Raw genomic sequence first — 19,479 nt, forward strand, 5'->3', positions numbered from 1 at the left:
AGGCAAATAATGTCTTTTTATATTAATTTACATTCCAGTGATATGAAGAACATCTGAGAATGTTAAATTATGACCCCTACTGCCTACTGGTAGAATTCTAAATCAATTGGAGAGAATGTAAGACATTTCTACTCTTCCAACTTTACAGATGCAAAAAGGGGTTCTGAGAGCTGAACTGTGTTTTAGACTCAGAAACATGCTTTTTAATATCATATTGAATAATTGAACATTTTTTTCTTCCAAGGACAAGTTTTCTGACTTTTAATCTTAACTTTGTCACAAAGGGAATAGAAAGAGAAGCCTCTGGAGAATTTCTCAAATGGAAGCACATTTTAATTTTGGGATGATGTTAATGGAAACACTATAATACAAATTCTCTTTTCCTTTGAAAAATTTTCTGAGAGGCAAAATAGTACAACACTAAGAAATACAATGATGTAGCAAACAGCCCTTCTTTGGGGCTTTTGGGATTGAAATTAAAGTTTCTCAAAGGTGATTCCCGTCAAGTAGGGCAAAGGTTCAGCAATGTGGATCTTTTCGAGATTTATTTGTATTTTCCCAGAGGTTTCTGAGAGGTGGCCTGTTCCTGCTCTGTGACTGTCTTCAGAGATGATGTTTCCTGGTGTGTGACCCTCAGCATATTAAAATTCTGAGATAGTCAGTTTAAAAAAAACTAAACTCTGCAATTTAGTGGCTGTCATTAAAAGACACAGGGTGGTAAACAAGATGATTATTTGAAAATAGAAATAGAAAAAAAAGAAAACATTCTTAGAGGATATTCTTCAGCTCCTCATTATCTCCAGCCTGCGTTACTGTCCAGTTTACTTAGCAGCCTCCAGTCTTAGTGACCCTTCAATTCGCTCCACTCCCATCCAAGTGCTCTTTCTAATACGATTTTATTCCTGCCCTGCTTAGAATTCCTCAATAATTCACCATTTTCTTCAGGAAAATAATCGACTACCTTTTGTGTTGTATCCCAAACAGGGTTGCACGTGATTCATTCCACTGTCCACTATGTCTTAAGTTGCAGTAACGCTAAGCTCCTACTCTTCCTTCAAACCTGATTTTTTTTTTTTAATTCATTTTTGTTGCCCAGGCTGCAGTGCATTGGCAGGATCACGGCTCACTGCAGCCTCCACCTCCCAGGTTCAAGCAATTCTCCTGCCTCAGTTTCCCGAGAAGCTGGGATTACAGGCACCCGCCACCATGCCTGGCTAAGTTTTTATATTTTTAGTAGAGATGGGGTTTCACCATGTTGGCCAGGCTGGTCTCAAACTCCTGACCTCAGGTGATCCACCTGGCTCGGCCTCCCAAAGTGCTGGGATTACAGGCGTGAGCCACCACACCTGGCCAAACCTAATATTCTTTTTCATGACTCACTGTGTTTCCCTCAGCTTTCCTCAGTCTGGAAAAACCCTTCTAAACTCTACCCAATCTCTCCTCTGCTATGTTGTCATTATTAATTATTTACAAGATAAATGCTTGTTAGCCCTTTTACTGAAACTATCTCCTGCGTGAGGCTTGCCTTAACTATGTAGGTTGACTTAGGCAGACCTTATTATGTAGCCCTCCATGGGAGGCTAACTAGTGCCCCAAGGTTGTCCAAGTCCTGATCCCTGGAACCTGCTAAGCTTACCTTATATGACAGAAATGACTTTGCTAATGTGATTAAATTAAGCTTCTTAAAATGAGGCGATTATTCTAAGTTATCCAATGACATTAAATGTAATCACAAATGCCTTGTAAAAGAGAAGCAGAGAGAGATGTGACTTTAGAGGAAAAGGCTATGTAATGACAGATGCAAACACTGGAGTGATGTACTTTGAAGATGGAGGAAGCAGTCACAAGCCAAGGAATACAGGCAGCTGCTAGAAGCTGGAAAAGGCAAGGAAGTGACGTCTCCTCTAGAGACTCCAGAGGAAGTGTGGGCTCACCAACACTTTGATTTTGGTCCAGTTAAACCCATTTTAGACTCTGGCCTCCAGAGAAGAAGAAATTTATATTGTTTTTTCTTTTCCTTTTTTTTTTTTTTTTTTTTTTTTGAGACAGGGTCTCACTCTGTGGCCCAGGCTGGAGTGCAGTGGCATGATCACAGTTCACTGCAGCCTTGATCTTCCAGCTCAAGTGATCCTCTAGCTCAGCCTCCTGAGTAGCTGGGACTACAGGTGTGTACTACCATGCCTGGCTATTACCCAGGCTGGTCTTCAATTCCTGGGCTCAAGCCTTCCTCCCACCTCGGCCTCCCAATTGGAGGGATTATAGGTGCGAGTCACCAGTCCTAGCCACATTTCTGTTGTTTTAAGCCACTAAGTTAGCAGTAGTTTGTTATGGCAGCAATAGAAAATGAAAACACCTTCTCCACACTGTGCACCTCTATTATAGCAAGTGTTTCTGGCTTTTGTAATCATCTGTGTACTTGCCTTCCCACTAGATTAGGGGATCTCTGCTCATCAGTTCCAACTATCTATCTTTTAATGCCCCTTCCACTATGCTGAAATTAAGTTCATCTACATTCATAATTTGAAAATGTGTTACCTATAATATATAAAGAAATACAAGGAAAGGAATTAATAATAAATGATATTTATTCTACGTGTAAATATATGGACATAATTATATGTCAGGATAACTAGGATATTCAAACGCTGGCTTCTATAAATAGAATCATTAAGTATGTGACAGCTATGTATGCAAACCTACAATACCAGTGTGTTTTACATTGTAAAACAGGCTTACTGTTTATGAAATTTGTTTATGAAATCATGCAGAACTCTTGGTAAGTTCTAAAAAGAAATCAGATGAAAAGAGAATTATTTATTTACTTTCATGGTAGTTGTATTCTTGGAGAATTCACTGTAAATTAAAACTACATGAAAGTTCTTTGTGTTCATTGGTTAATTTCTGGGCTCAGATAACCTTGGTTTTCACTACATTAATACTTAGTAAGAGACTGGTAAGTCAAGTGTGACATGGGACATTCTTCACGTGTGGAAGTATCCTGTGTTCTGCAGAATGTCTGACATCCTGAGCTTCTGTCCATTAAATGCTAATGACATCTTAAGGCTAAGTGCAGTGGCTCATGCCTGTAATCCCAGTACTTTGTGAGGCCAAGACAAGTGGATCACTTGAGGCCAAAAGTTTGAGGCCAGCCTGGCCAACATGGTGAAATCCTGTCTCTACTAAAAATAGAAAAAGAAAAAAAAAATTAGCCAGGTGCAGTTGCACATGCCAGTAGCCCCAGCTACTTGGGAGGCTGAGGCACAAGAATTGCTTAAGCCTGGGAGGCAGAGTTTGCAGTGAACCGAGATCACACCACTGCACTCCAGCCTGGGCGAGAGAGCAAGACTCTGTCTCAAAAAAAAACAAAAACAAAAACAAAAACAAAAAAAATGCTAATGACATCCTATAATTATTATAGCAACAAAAAATATGATAACAAATATTCAAAATGCCTCCACTGGTAATCACTGCTATGTACTGTCAGCTCCATGTAACCAGTGATTGTGTCTTAGTCATCTAAATTGTGGATCTTCACACCTGTGGTGGGCGGTGGCTCGGTTCTAAATTCAGTTATGTAAGCTTCAGTCCCAGCTGCTTTATCTCTTTCCTGTGCAAGCTGATACCAGGTTGGCCAGTGATTTTCTTCTCTGTCTGTCTCCATTCTGGAGTTCCCATATCACCCTCTGGTTCTGCTTGCCCTAGAGCCCTTTTTTCTGATTCCTCTGGGTAAAAAGATTAGTTTTTTGAAACCAGAGTTTTAGCCACCACTGCAACTATTGCTGACCACAGGGCAAAGTTGTAAAAATATTAAAAAATGCATTCCATGCAGGGCCCTTTCTCTAAGTTTCCACTTCCCTTCAAAATATTGTTGCTTTTAGTCCCAGCACCCTCTAGGTCACTCCAGATCCTCCCAATCCTTCTACTAGTTATTTTTTGGATTTTTCCAGGGTTGATAAGTGTTATTTGCAGGAGGATTGCTATGTTAGGAGCTCATGCTTTGTACCAGAAACGTGTACATTTCCTTTAGAGAAAGAAAAAATCTTACAGAAGTATTAAAACAAATCATAGCTAGTTAGCTCTGTATTATTTTATATACACTTGAGTTTGTCAAGCACAATTCAGGAAATGTGTTCTCCTTACATATAAATGACCACAAGTTGTAGATTGTCCATTGCTCTGGAAATTCAATAATTTCTACATCTGGATGGTTCAGACCTCTACATAGCAGTGTGCTTGCTTAAAGCTACTACTGTGACTGTTCATAGTGGAAGGTTCTTTGGTAATTTTGCAAATGGATGAAAATACTAGTGGGCTTTCTTTGAACTCACTCTGGTATTAATTGCCCTTATTTCTGAAAGCAGCAGGGGAGAGGGAAGTTGGCAAGGAAGAGAAGAAGCAGCCAACATTGACTTCTCTTTCTCTGTGCTCTAGTGAATAAAGGATGAAACATTCACAGAGAGATGAAAATCTTTTGGTTTGCCCTGAATCGGGCCAGCATGCTTGATGACTCAGGGAAGGCATTGATGGGTACGATGTTAGAAGAAGAAAGAAACAGCAAGCATAGGTTATGAACATATTGTTCTGCCTGTAAAATAGCTGCTTGTCTACTTGCCCTGTACAAAGAATGATTTATCCAGGCAAGAACACCCTGTAGGGAAGTGGATCAAAAAGAGAAACCAACAAGTGAGATGAACTAGAGCAGGGCTTGTCAAACTTTAATGTGCAAACCAATCTCCTGGAGGATCTTGTGAAAATGCAGATTCAGACTCAGCAGTTCTGGATGGTGCCTGAGATTCTGCATTTCTAACAAGCTCCAAGTTGATGCAGATGCTATTCTAAATTGCAGTGAACCAGAGGCTTTCAGATAGCAACATTTTACCTAGAGCTGATCCTAGTGCCAGGTGAGGAGAGTCAAATGATGATTTCATTTATTTTACTGCCAGGAAAAAATTCCATGGGGGAAAGTGGAAAAATTTTTGCTTGTGTTGGTCAATTTTTTTGTGCATATTCAAAACACGATGTTAATTTATTATCAGGGTTAGCACTTATTACGCTCCCACTCATTCTGGCTGCTTTGCAACAATACAGCTTGTTATGTGTTATAAGATGTCAACAGCTGTGTTATTGATGCTAATGCAATTTTTCTCACTAATAATTATAATAAAACTACTACTTTAAGCTTGGAATTATTTTACCCTGATATTCTTTTTGGGGCATTTTATACCATACTTTAAATCTGTGTTTTTCTTTCATGTGTCAAGAAATGGGAATCTATTTATATTTGTCATTAAGCTTGGTTTTCATGATATATTTTACGTGAGTTTTTAATATTTATGATCACGAAATTCAGAGAAAGAATTAAATAGCTTATTCTTTACTTTGTACCTGTGTTTTCTGAAACGTAAGTTGAGACTGGTGGAAAAACAAAGATTGCCCTTCCTCTTCTGGGTATGAAATGTACTTTGCAGAGCAAGGATACTAAATTGTTAGAATAGTAGAAGTCAGAGTATTTTGATGGTTTAGAAGGACAATGGGAAAGAATATCAGAAAATTAGTTCCACAGAAATTTGATAAATATGATTGGCTAATGTAAAAATCTAATAACAAAATAGTCTTGAGAATTCATCTAACTCCCTAAGATGATCCCCCATTCATGCAGCCTGATCTTAGCATTGTCCAAACAAAACTGAATTATTTTGTCTTAAGTCCCAGGAGCATATTTCACCCCGAAAATTTAAATGCACATTAAGGATTCATACTCTCATTCGACAAATATCCTACTGTTTTTAAAGGCATTGTTAAAATTCCTTTTAAGTAGGTTTTGATTTGGTAGATAAGAAAGGCCCATTAAAAAAAAAGATGATTAAAAGAAAATAAATCAACCTAGTAAAATAAATCAATGAGTATAACCCGGATACAAAAGATTCTGAGAGGCAAAAATAATTTGGTGATTCAAAAGAGATAGATGAGGCCACATTCCTTTGGACACTTTAGAGGAGGTTCATAGCAAAGGGTTAGGGGGTGGGGAGATTGATCTATACCGTATTGATTTTTAATACTTCACGCCTCTCTTTGATACTTCTGAAACTAAAATAAATTACAAGTTTGACATTTTGGGTGTCATCTTGATATTTTTAATGGCATATTGTCTTCCTGGAAAGGTAAGGAGATAGAAGGTGAGAAGAAAGCAAAAGAGGTCCTATAACTAACCACAACCTTCTATATATTTCTTCTTAAAAGAGAGAGCTGGTAGAAGATATTGAAACCATAATTAGGGAATTAAAACAACTGTAAGAAGAATGTTTCCTGCTTTTAAATCCTCCATTTCAATGACAACTCTGCTTTCTTTTATCATTTAGGATCAACATAAAAACTTTTATAAAAAGATTAGTTTGGGAGAAGTGGATCACATTTAAGGCCTTAAAAATTTTGTGATCCAACCAATTCCCACACATCTTGGGAAAAATTAATTTATTCAGTCATTCATGCACTGAATATATTCATTAAACATCTACTTTCTAACAAGTACTGGGCTATAAACTACATAAAGATGAATAAAAAGTAAATGGAAACAATTGACACATATGCTTATTAGAATAAGGCTAATTATAAAGGAGTGGAGAGTTCATTTTCCCTGTACATAGCATTTGTTCAAAACAGAAAACCTTAATTATGCCCTCTTTGAACCCCTTCCAAAAAGATCTATGAATAAGATGATTGATAATAAATTCTAAATTAAATTGTGCTTAGAGAAATTTTAGAAATTACAGAGCAGAGAAAGAACTAAGGAATACATTCAAATACTGGACCTACAGTAGCACAGCTTTCACGAAACAAACCCAACATGGTTTTTAAAAACAAATATTTATATCATACTCACATTACCTGTCATCTTTGGTTCGGCTATGGTTCTATACTGTATACCTTCTTAATCCTGGGTTCCAAGCTAAGGGAGCAGCCATTATGTGAGGCAAATAAGCTTTGTTGGGGAAAGGAAAGAATAATGGTGGAAGAAGGCAATGACTCATAAAGCATCAACTCAGGCATAGCATATGTTCTGATCACATTCCACAGGCCAAAGCAAGTCAGATGGTAAGTTAATGTTAATGAGTGAGGAGAAATGTAACCATCTAACAGCGAAGAAGAGAAAATAATTAGAAACAATTAATTGATATTTAATTAAATAAAATTTAAATTATTCTTTTAGAAGACAAAGCAGAAAGATTGAGAAAGAGACCAGAGACAATACATTTAAAACAAATTTGACAAGGGTTTAGATAGGATAGCACCTATCTAATATGCCCCTAATGGCATTTAGATAGGAGCAATAACTCCTATATGGCTCGTATATGGCTAAAGCAGAGGCCTTGTATATTTTTCAGGTTAAATTGCATACAACAGAATTCACTCTAGTTAGTTTAATCAGAAGGGAATTTTTACAGTAAGAATAGATACTTACAAAATTATTTAGCTCTCAACTTAATTCAAGGAATAGTTTCCAGGCTCAGAACTAATTCACCTCTGACATAGTTGTAAAATTTACTTCTCCCTCTACAGAAAGTTTTCAATCCACTATTGGCACTTCTGATTGCAAAACACATGACTTCTGCCATAAGCAGGAAAATAAGCTGCCAGAATGGAAAACTGCTAAGACAGCTCTAGAACCATCATATCTGCTATATTGTATGCAGCTAAATAGATGCTCTACCCCGTCCCTCTTTTCACATGACGTTAGGGATCAAGATTTACATAAGAACATTGATTGGTGGAATATAAATCACATTGAGAAACCTGGATACAAAAGAATCTGGGAAGGTAGTGTTTTTTAGTAATAGAGAGGCTTTATTTAATCTTTATAATAATTATGCTATTTGGTTAGTGTTCTTTTGGTTTCTTGTGTTCTACTAATCACACAAGAAATGAAAGTAAATAAATGAAAGAAATAAAACATATTGAGAAATCCTATAAAAATTATACTTATTTTATCTTGGCTTTTTTATTTTTAGAAATGCAGTATATCAGGTAGAAAAATTAAAGTCCCAATAATTGAAAGACATTCTTTTCTAAGGCTAACAAAGGCAGGAAACGAAACAATGACTCACATTTAACAAACTCTCAGTTAAATAGAGAACATTCTGACCAGAATTTGATATGAAATTAAATATACTTTTGTTTATCAACTATAAAGAAAATTAGCAGTTTTTCAAATATTATTTAATAAGAAAGAAAGTAAAGCTACAAGAAAGTTGAAAGAATAGTGTTTGAATACCTGATAACCATTCACCTGTTTCACTATTAAACTATCGCCACACTTGCTCTCTCTCCCTCTCTCTCATATAAATAAATGCTTTATTCTCTGCCTACCTTCACCTGTTACTGTGAGTTAGATTTTGCAGAACTATTTGAAAGTAAGTTGCAGACATCATGACACTTCATCATGAATCATTCAACATGAATATCCTAAGAACAAGGACATTTCCTTACTTAACCATAATACCGTTAACATACCCAAGAAATTTAACACTGACTCAATGGGAAATATAACTTTTAGCTTTCAGGGCATTAAAAAAGAGGTTGGAATGGATGTTTACTAAACCTGGGCAAATTATCTTTCATTTTTAAGTTCAAGAAATGCCTTCTCTTATATAGGGGTTGACTTTGATGTCTAATGCTGTCAATATCCTGTCAGTCCCTGAAGGTGAATTTTCTACTCAATTCCTTTCAAAATCATTTCCCTACTGGGCAGAAATTATCATAAATGTAGCAATTTATTCCTGCTATGCCCTGAGAATTAACTCAGGGTAAGTTGAACTTGCAGCGCCAGAGTCAGGCTCTGACAGAACACATCTGTTTGGTGCCAGCAGCTGTAGCTTTGGTCATAGAACTCATTTTCAAAGTGTGAACAGGAAAGAATTGAGTCTGGTTTTTTTTTTGTTTGTTTGTTTATCTGTTTGGCTTTAATGATGTCCACAAAAAGAAAAGATGGAAGAAAATATGCTACTGGCATTGCCTCTGTTACTTCTATAATTCTGAAACACCTTATTACAGTAAAATAAGTAAAATTCAGAAGGAAAAGCAAAATAGAAATCTGTTTTTTTAAATAACTCCTGCAGGTTAAACACAACACAACTCTCTTTGTAGAACTGAGATGAAAAGTCACTACCTAGAACCATAACTAACTACAGTGTCTTTTGCATCATTCATATCTAGAGAGATGGCCTTTAAAAATATATATAATTGCTTGTTAACTCACTTTAAGAGCAATCTGAAATGGAGGGAGAGGAGGAGGAAACTTCTGAAGCATAAAGAAGGAACTCCCTGGGTTGATTTCCTCCTAATGGCCATGGCTTTCTTTCAGAGATACTTTTCTGTACATCATGCTTGCACATTTTGATTTTACAAGTGACACAAGCTTTTCATACCTCCAATAGGAGCATCTCTGAAAAAGTACAAAGTCCACTCTTCCTAGATGCTCCTTTATCTATCCCAACAACACCTGAAGCTTCTAATACAATGATGAGAAAGCTTGCATTTTATTTCTGTCTTAAGAGAGTTTAAAATGAATCCAGATTATATTTTTCACTGTTTTCATTTCCTTCCTAGAGATTTGAAAATTCTGAGATAGAAATTTCAGAATTGTTTAAAATTAAAGGTAAGAAAAAAATGACTCTTGAATAAATAAATCTCCACTTCATGGACTGAGGGCTGAGATATCATTCATGGCCTCCTTGATAATTTTGGAAGATATCTACAAGTTATTTGATAGTACAGCTGGTCCTCCCTATCTGCAGATGTTAAGCCCATGGATATGGAAAGCTGACTGCACAACACCATTTTATATCAGAGACTTGAGCATCCACAGATTGTTTGTATTCACTGGTGGTCCTGGAATCAACCCCTTTAGATACCAAGTGATGTCTCTATTTTATTGATGCGTATATATGAAAAAGCTAATAGATTTTAAGTTAGTATTTGTCAAATACTAAGATGCATTCAAACTTTTGTAAAAACTCAATGAAATGTGAGCAGGTAAGTCTAATAAAGGGGGAAGACATTTGCTCAAAGGTTTAAGGGCAGCGACCATAGCAGGAAATGTAAACCCTTTTTGTTTTAGAAAGTTGGGAGATACTATGGTGGTTAAAAGATGGTCTCAAGAAATAAAAGTACCTTGTGGTTGGCCTTATGAAGAGAAATTAATCCGTTTTAGAAAAGCGATTTAAAATGTATATTTATTGAGGACCTGCTATGTTCAAAGCACTGTGTAAAGCATACCTCTATTATATAATGAAAAAAATGTTTTACACATTCGTTCCCTATAAAAAACAGGTACCAACAATCCAATGGAAACCAGAAGACATCTTCCAATACCTCATGCCAAACCCCCTTCCACTTCCATCTTCCATCACTCAACCAATATGAATTCATCAACACAAAACATTAGTTGATGCATAGAGAGAGCTATCTTGTTTCCATTTGTATGATTTGAAGTAAAAGAAATAATTTATTTTTTCCTCTTGATTTTCCTCTTATCCCTAGGCACTACCCTTAGTTAATGTATTATGACTTTGTCTAATAATATAGTAGATACAGTGCTTGAGTCATGAAACAACGGATACACCTTATCTTCCTGTCATTTCTTCTATGACACCTAATGTGAACCATGTTCCCCCAACTTTTAAAACTTTTCCTCATTCTTGAACACATATATTGTCTTGATTTAGGTTACCCCAGAAACAGCCTTGGGGCAAGGGTTCATGTTTGTTTGGAAGGTACAAGAAACATCAGTAGAAGAACAGAAAAATTAGGAAAGGGAAACAAACTGATAAAGGAATACGCATAAAGACTTGTAGATTTGTTTCTGTTACAAGGAACTGGAACTGAATTTCACTGGGAGAACCGTGAAAGGCAGAGTGGAGTCTTCAGTGGCAAGGGAGCTGGACATTTATACACAAATTCTTAGGGGATATTAATTCCTCAGCTCTTCGGCCAGCCTACCTATAGGAAACAGTGGCATCCAGTCACTTTGGAGAACACCCTCAAGCAAATAGGTTAAGATACTCGTGGTTAGAAGTTGACTGCTGAAGTAGGAGTCCCAAGGGCTATGAGCAAGGTGCCTCTGCCATACACACTGTCCTGACCTGTGGCCTTGTGTATTCTTTGTTTTCCCGCGTAGGTCTTTGCTCCCCATCTCTTCCCACCTTCTACTTAAGCAATTTCTTATGATGTTATCTCAAAATCATCTTTTTGATGCTTTCCATAACAACCAAATTAAGTTTATTCTTTCCTTTATTGTCCTGTGTAACACCTATGTAATATATAAAATAATTCTTATCTTGTTCTATTTTGTACTGAGAATATTTTTAAGTATATGTTTCACTTTCACTATTAGAAAGTGTGATTTCAAAAAAATAGGGACTCTGTAAATTCACATCTCTTTCAGTGTCTGGCAAAGTGTCTTGCACACAATTGACACCCCAAAAAACTTCATAGAGAGAATTTACTGAATGAATGTGCACTGAAAACTAAATAGCACAAGGAAATAAAATGCTGGTATTTTAGTATCAACATTTATCTAGCAAAATGTAGATAAGTACATGTACTACAAAAAACATATTTTATTCCTACTACCAAATGAAGCAAGGATTTACAAAGAAAAAGTCAAAGCACAAAAAGATTTGGTATATATTGTTTTCAACCTGATTGTGATAACTTTACTTTGGCACTTTCTCTCAGCTTTTTTATTATCTAGTTTCAAGCCCTCAAAGTCCCACTTGTTAAATACATTTTTAGTATTATTTACAAAGTTACTATAAATTCCATACGATTGAAATCACTACAGTTGAAACTTTCATTATTCTCATAGCAGGTAATATCTGCTCATCTCTGTCATGCTGAAAATATCTCCCTTTCCTAACAGCCAGAAAATATCTTTCTCTTGCTCTCTTTGCCTTTTAAGTGAACAGATTTGATGTCACTATGTTATTATCACTTTCCTTCTGGCATCATTATCTCAGGTTTTCTCTTAGTTTATGAACTGATTTTATTTTGTGAAGTGCAAGCTGCACAAATTAAATATATTAACATTATTTAAAATCATTGTATTTCTAGGTGGATCTTTTACTAATAGAAATAGGTGAAAAATCTTGATAATCAGGTATGTTTGGACTGATGGAAAGAGAACTCGAAGCAATAGAGAACAGGTGAAGTTGTAAGGGTTTACTGCTAGGCTTTCATTCAGTAGTTAAGGTTTTACTTCTAGCACTATTTGAAAGGTAGGCATTTCAATCTAGGATTTCATGATCCTACAGTTTATGAGTGAGAAAGCATTCCAATGGTCTATGTTTGCTTCTGTCTTTAGTTGTCCAGTGTGTTTAGATGATATCACCTGAATCCACACAGGAAGACATATATCTAGGGATTACCAACTCACAATTGGGTCCATAGATTATGAGGATCATATAAAAGACAATGGCTGCACATGAATGGACCCATGTGGAATAAAATATGCTATACCATCACATTACAGATAGTTCTGTATAAATATCATGTGCAAATATTTTACTAAATTTACCACTATAGACAAAAGATACAAGAAAAATGCAGTGATTTGAGTCATTACTATGGGATAAAATGATATGCACTAATTTTCATCTTGAGCTAAAATTCAAGACATTATAATAGCTTTTAATATTCTTTCCTAAATATATGGGTTTCACTGCCTTTAATCTTAGAAAAGGATGAGGGTTAGGATGTGGCTCATTGAAAAGATAGAAGCAGCTGTTATGTCATAATCAAAACAACTCTTCATCTCTGCCATGATATTTTATGCAAAGTTTTGTGTTTGTCGCATATATTTCCATACTTAGAATAATATAAATAGGAGTTAACATGTAATATTGATATATGTACATATATATATACACACATACATACAGTGTCCCAGCAAAGGAAGCTTAGATTTGAGTCATTTTAATGTATGAAATGACATTTTTCTTATTTAAAAAACCTATTCTCTAAAGGATTCTGAACTTCCTTCAAAAGACCAGATTTAAATTCTACTTTTTCATTTACTCACTGTATGATGTTGGGTAAATTACATAAACTTTCTAAGCTCTATATGTCTCATTTAGAAAAAAAATCATGATTAGTGTATTTGAAAACACTTTATAACATATTATACTCTACAATTCTTTATATTATTCAGAGTTTAGATACGCAATTAAAAAATTACCACCAGAGGAAAATAGTTACCTTTATCTGTTTGACATCTAATATTCCATCAGTTTTTTTTTAATTTGCTAGTTCCTTTTCTTTTTATAAAATCCAGCTCTGCACAGTTTTCTTTTTGCTATAGTTTTAACACACAAAGACATCTTCCTTTGTCCTATTTAAGTTCCTCTCATTGCCTTATAATCTTAGGAGAGAACTTCTAATCACATAAATTTTTATCAGACACACAAATAAATGAAAAAGTCTGAAGTCCACTAGTTCTGGGATGGAGATTATTCCTGTGGATAGCATCCAGTTTGGCCACAAAAATAAATGTTCAAAGTCTTGTTTTTTGCAGTGAAAGCAAACCACCTTGTAACTTCAGTTATGAAGAAATGATGTCAAGAATCAATAAAACAGCAGGTTTTCCCTAATCCAACATCTTTTCTGTCAATAAAAGTATACAATTATATGATAGAAAAGATGACAGTTAGGGAGATTTCAGTAGGATAAATACAGTCTTCCAGCCTGATATATTCAGAGACCATTTGTAAGTAGTATGTTTCAGTTTGCCCCTAAAAAGTACTAATTGGCTATGACTAAAGAGAACAGCTGGGATCAAGGACTGAATCGAGATCACAGCCAGGCAGACAGCAGCCTGTCACCCCATGGAGCTTGTGTCTGGTTAGAGACACTTTTTTCTGCCAGTACTATTTCAGCCACCCAAAAATATTCCTGCATTTATCCCCAGAATTATATTCCCGATGTTCCCAAATGTCTGAAAGGTCATATATTCTGAGCAGAGGAGATACTTAGAGCAATAATATCCTGGGAAGGTTTCTGTTCTCCTCAATGTTAAACCAGTAACTGCCTCAGTGTTGAACTCCAGAACATTACTATGAATATTGCCTCGGAAGAGCATTCTAAATTTTATTTCTATGATGATGAAACAAGGCAAAGACCAGTAATTTGGGTGAGTACTAAGAAATAGCTGAAAACAGTTTCTCTTTCTCCTGACACCTTGAAAGATACCATGCCTACAGATTTCCTGCTCATTTCTATGATTTTTTTGTGATTATTTTGAATAAAATGTGTTTTTTATTCATTTTTCTATGAAAACACTATTCTTTTTTATATTTTATTTATTTTTATTTTTTGAGGCAAACTTCAAATAGCATAAAATTAACCATCTTGACCATTTTAGAGTATACAATTCAGTAATTTTAAAATTATATTTATGACATGGTCCAACAATCACTGTTATCTAATTCCAGAACATTTTTATCACCTTTCCCAAAACATCATATATCCATTAAGCAGCCACTCTCCAGCAGCCCCTCACCCCAGCCACTGGCAACCACTTTTCTGCAACTATGGATTTGCCTTTTCCAAACATTTCATATAAATGGATTCATACAATACGTGACCTCTTGTGACTATCTTCTCTCATTTAGAATAATAATTTCAACGTTCATCTATGTTTGTAGCATGCACCAGTACTTCATTCTTTTTTATGACTGAATGATACACAATTATACAGTTATACCACATTTCATTCATCTATTCATCAGATAATGAACATTTGGATTGCTTTTACTTTTTGGGTATTATGAATAATAATGTTATGAACATACATGTACGAGATTTTGTGGACATATATTTTTAATTATTTCGAGTATATACCTAGGAGTGGAATTTCAAATGAGTCATAAGGTAACTCTATCTTTAACTTTTTGAGGAAAAGCCAAAATGTTTTCCACAGTGGATGCACCATTTTCCATTGCCACCAGCAATGTAACTTCTCCACATCTTCATCAGTACTGAGGTTGTTGTTGTTGTTGTTGTTCTGCTTTTTCTTTTTTTAAATATAGCCATCCTAATGAATGTGAAGTAATAGCGCATTGTGGTCTTGATTTGCATTTCCCTAATTACTAATTATGTTCACCACCTTTTCAGGTACTTAATGGCCATTAGTATACATTTTTTGGTGAAATGTCTATTCAAGTCCTTTGTCCATTGATGGTCTTTTTGTTGTTGAAATGTTAAAAGTTCTTCATATATTTTTGGTACTAGACTTTTATCACATATATGGTTTGCAAATATTTTCTTCAGGTCTGTGGGTTGTCTTTTCACATTCTTGATGGTGTCTTTTGAAACACAAAAATATCAATTTTGACAAATTAATTTTTGATTTTTTCCTTATGCTTTTGGTGTCATATTTAATAAACCATTACCTAGCCAAAAATTCACAAAAAACTGCAACTATCTTTCCTTCTAAGGATTTTACAGGTTTGACTCTTGTATTTAGGCCTTTCATATCCTTTGAGTTAAATTTTGTATATGATGCAAGGTGGAAGACCAAATTCATTCCTTGGCATATGTTCCTCCCATAGTTCCAGAACCATGTGTTATAAAGACTATTATTTCCCAGTAAAAGGTCTTGACAAAATTGGTGAAAACCAGTTAATCCCAGATGTATGGGTTTAGTTCCAAACTCTAAATTTTATTCCATTGATCTATATGTCTATACTTATGCCAATATCACACTGACTTGATTAATGTAACCTTGTAAGTTGTGAAATAGAGAACTGTGAGTCCTCCAAATTTGTACTTGTTTTTCAAGATTGTTTTGGCTATCCAGGGTCCCTTGCAATTCCATATGAATTCTAGAATTGGCTTATCCATTTCTGGGGAAAACAAACAAACAAACAAAGCAACTGGAAATTTGACAGAGACAGCGTTGAATCTGTAGATAAATTTAGAGTATTGCTATCTTAACACTATTAAGTCTTTTGACCTAGTAATTTGATATATCCTTTTATATTTATAGCTTCTTCAAGTTCTATCAAAAATGTTTTATAGTTTTTAGTGTACTTCTTTGGTTGAATTTATTCCTATTTTAACATTTTTGATGCTATTATAAAGGAAAACATTTTCTTAATTTTATTTTCAGATTACTCATTGCATATATATATAGAAATACAATTGATTTTGTGTATTTATCTTATATCTTATTACTTTGCTGAACTAGGGTGTTAATTCCAATAATTTCTTAAAGTAGATTCCTTAGGCTTTTCTGTATATAGTGATCATGCCATCTGTAAATAGTTTTACTAATTTCTATTCAATTTGGATTCTTTTTTATTACCTTATTATTTTGCTTAATTTCCCTGGCTTGAACTTCCAGTACAATGTTGAATAGTAGAGGTGAGAGTCAACATCCTTTTCCTGTTCCTGATCAGAAAAAGAAAGCTTTCAGTCTTTCACTATTAAGTATTATGTTAACTGTGGGATTTTTACATATGACCTTTCTCAAGTTGAGAAAGCTCCTTTTTATTCCTAGTTTGTTGTCTTTTTTATCCCAAAAGAGTATTGCATTTTGTAAAAATCAAAATGATTTATCCATTTTGATTAATACACATTTTGATTTTCTGGATCTACTGAGATGATCACATGGAGTTTTTTTTCTTCATTCTATCAAGATAGTGTATTATATTAATTGAGTTTGTATGTTTAACCATACTAGCATTTCTGGGATAAATCTTACTTGATCATGGTGTTTAATCTTTTTACCATGCTGTGGTATTTACTGTGCTAGCGTTTTACTGATGATTTTTACATGTACTCTCATGAAAAGTATTGATCTGTATTTTTATTTCCTTGTGATGTCTTTGGCTTATTTGCCCCACTGATTATTTAAGAAAGTGTTCAATATACATATATTTATATATCATATATTTTCCAAATTTTCTTGTTATTGATTTCTAATTTTATTTTATTGTCATACAAATAACACAGTTTATATTATTTCGATATTTTTAAATTTATGAAGATTTCTTTTGTGACTCCACATATGGTTTATTCTGGAGAACATTCCTTGTGCACTTGAGAAGAATGTTTAGTTTGATGTTGTTGGGCAGAGTGTTTTATAGATGTCTGTTAGGTCTTGATTGTGCAGTGATTTTTAATTATTGTATTTATTGGCTGATAGTCTGTTTAATTGTTCTGTGCATTATTGAAAGTGGGGTATTGAAGTCTCTGACTACTACAGTTAAATTGGCTTTTTTTCCCTTTACACTCAGTTTTTGCTTCTTGTATTTTAGGATTTGTTTTTATGTTCATATGTGTTTGTAATTGTTCTACCTTATTGATAAATAGACCATTGTATTTATTTAATATCCTTCTTTGTCTCTCAAATCAATGATTGTGTTAAAGTCTAGTTTGATATTAGTATATAGCTTCTCTTTCTCTTTTTTTTTTGTTACTCTGCATGGAGGACCATTTTTCCATTTTTTCTTTCAAATTATTTGTTTCTTTGTATTACAAAAGAGTCTCTTATAGACAAGATATAGTTAAATCACTTTAAAAAAATCCATTCTGGTACTCTCTCTGCCTTTTAATTTGAGATTTTAATCCATTTACAGCTAATCAAGTTATGGATAAGGAAGAACTTCCTTCTGTCACTTCCTCATTTTACTATTTGTTTATGTCTTTTACATCTTTTTATTCCTTAATTTCTCTATTACTGTCTTCTTTTGTTAAACAGTTATTTTCTAAAATTTTAACTCACTTTAATTTCTTCCAGTATATATATTTTAGTTATTTTAAAAAGTTGCCCAGGGCATTATAATTAACATTTAAATTTATAACTATTTAGTTCAAATTAATAGTAACTTAGTTATAATAGTATACGTAAATGTTGCTACATAAAGGGGGTATGGGGTGACATATTTGTGTATAAATAGTATAAATAAATATATAGCCATATTTCCTCTTTATTTTGTTATTTCATATGTTATACTAATGTACAATTTAATTGAGATTTAATATTGTTTTATATAGTCATTTTTTAAAATTACATACAAAAAAAGAAGTTGCAAACAAAACACAAACACTGACTTTTATATATCTACCTCTATAGTTACTTTTATCTACTTTATTTATTTCTTTTTAAAATTTGAATTGCTGTCTAGTGTCCTTTCATTTTAGCCTGAAGGATTTCCTTTAGCATTTCTTGTAGGGAAGGCCTATTATCAATAAACTCTCAATTTTTGTTTATATTAGAATGCATTAGTTTCTCTTTCATTTTTGAAGGATGTTTCTGCATATATAATTCTTAGTTGACTATTTGTTTTCAGCACTTTGAATATGCCATCCCACTGGGTTCTAGTGGTTTCTGATGAGAAATCATCTGTTTATTTTATTGATATGACTTGCAGATAACAGATGCTTCTTTCTGGCTACTTTTATATGTTTTCTCTTTGTCCTTGGCTTTTGACAGTTTGATTTTAATGTGTCTTGGTGCAGATCTCTGTGTTTCTTGCACTTGGAGTTGGTGGAACTTCTTAGCGTGTAAAATAAAGTTTTCATCAAATTTGGGGAATTTTTGGCCATTATGTCTTCAAATATTCTTTCTGCCTCTCCCTCTTGCCATTCTTTTGTATTTCTGTTTCTCGTACTGTATAATCTCAATAAACTTACCTTTGCGTGCACTACCTACTTTTTTCTCTGCCTGCTCAAATCTACTGTTAAATAACTTCAGTGAATATCTTATTTCAGTGATTATAGATAGCAACTCCAGAATTTATATTTTGTTCCTTTTAGAATTTATATCTCTTTATTGATATTTACTATTTGGTGAGACACATTTTCATGATTTTCTTTAGTTCTTTGTCCATGGTTTTCTTCAGCTCTTGATCAGACCTAACACTGTTGCTTTCAAGTGTTTTCTTAGTATCCAATATCTGGGCTTTCTGAAGGACAGTTTCTATTAATTGATTTTATTCCTTTATATGGGACATAGTTTTCTGTTTCTTTGTATTCTTCATAATTCTTTGTTGGAAACTGGATATTTGAAATATTATAATGTGGCAATGCTGGAAATTGGATTCTCCCTAGTTTCTAGGATTGATTCTTGCTGATTGTGGCAGTTTTTGTTTGTTTAGTTACTTTTCTAAACTTATTTTGTAAAGTCTGTATTCTTTGTCATTTGTGGCCACTAATGCCTCTGATTCATTGATTTAGTGTGCAGCTACTGACTGGACAGATTTTCTGAGGCCCCTGGAACAAAAAATGTTTCTCCCTCAGTCATTTAAGTTGGATTCTGAGTGTGTGTTGGGGCACACTTTCAGTGTTCATTCAGGCAATTTACGACTTTGCTTTAGCTCTCACTTCTGCTTGTGTAGAGCCTTAATGTCAATCAGAAGTAAGAGCTTAGGGCTTTCTCTGGTATCTTTTGAGCTATATGAATAGCTCTAGGGATGCACACGA

This window comes from Pongo abelii, chromosome 13 (assembly GCF_028885655.2).
Source record: "Pongo abelii isolate AG06213 chromosome 13, NHGRI_mPonAbe1-v2.0_pri, whole genome shotgun sequence".
Taxonomy (NCBI): domain Eukaryota; kingdom Metazoa; phylum Chordata; class Mammalia; order Primates; family Hominidae; genus Pongo; species Pongo abelii.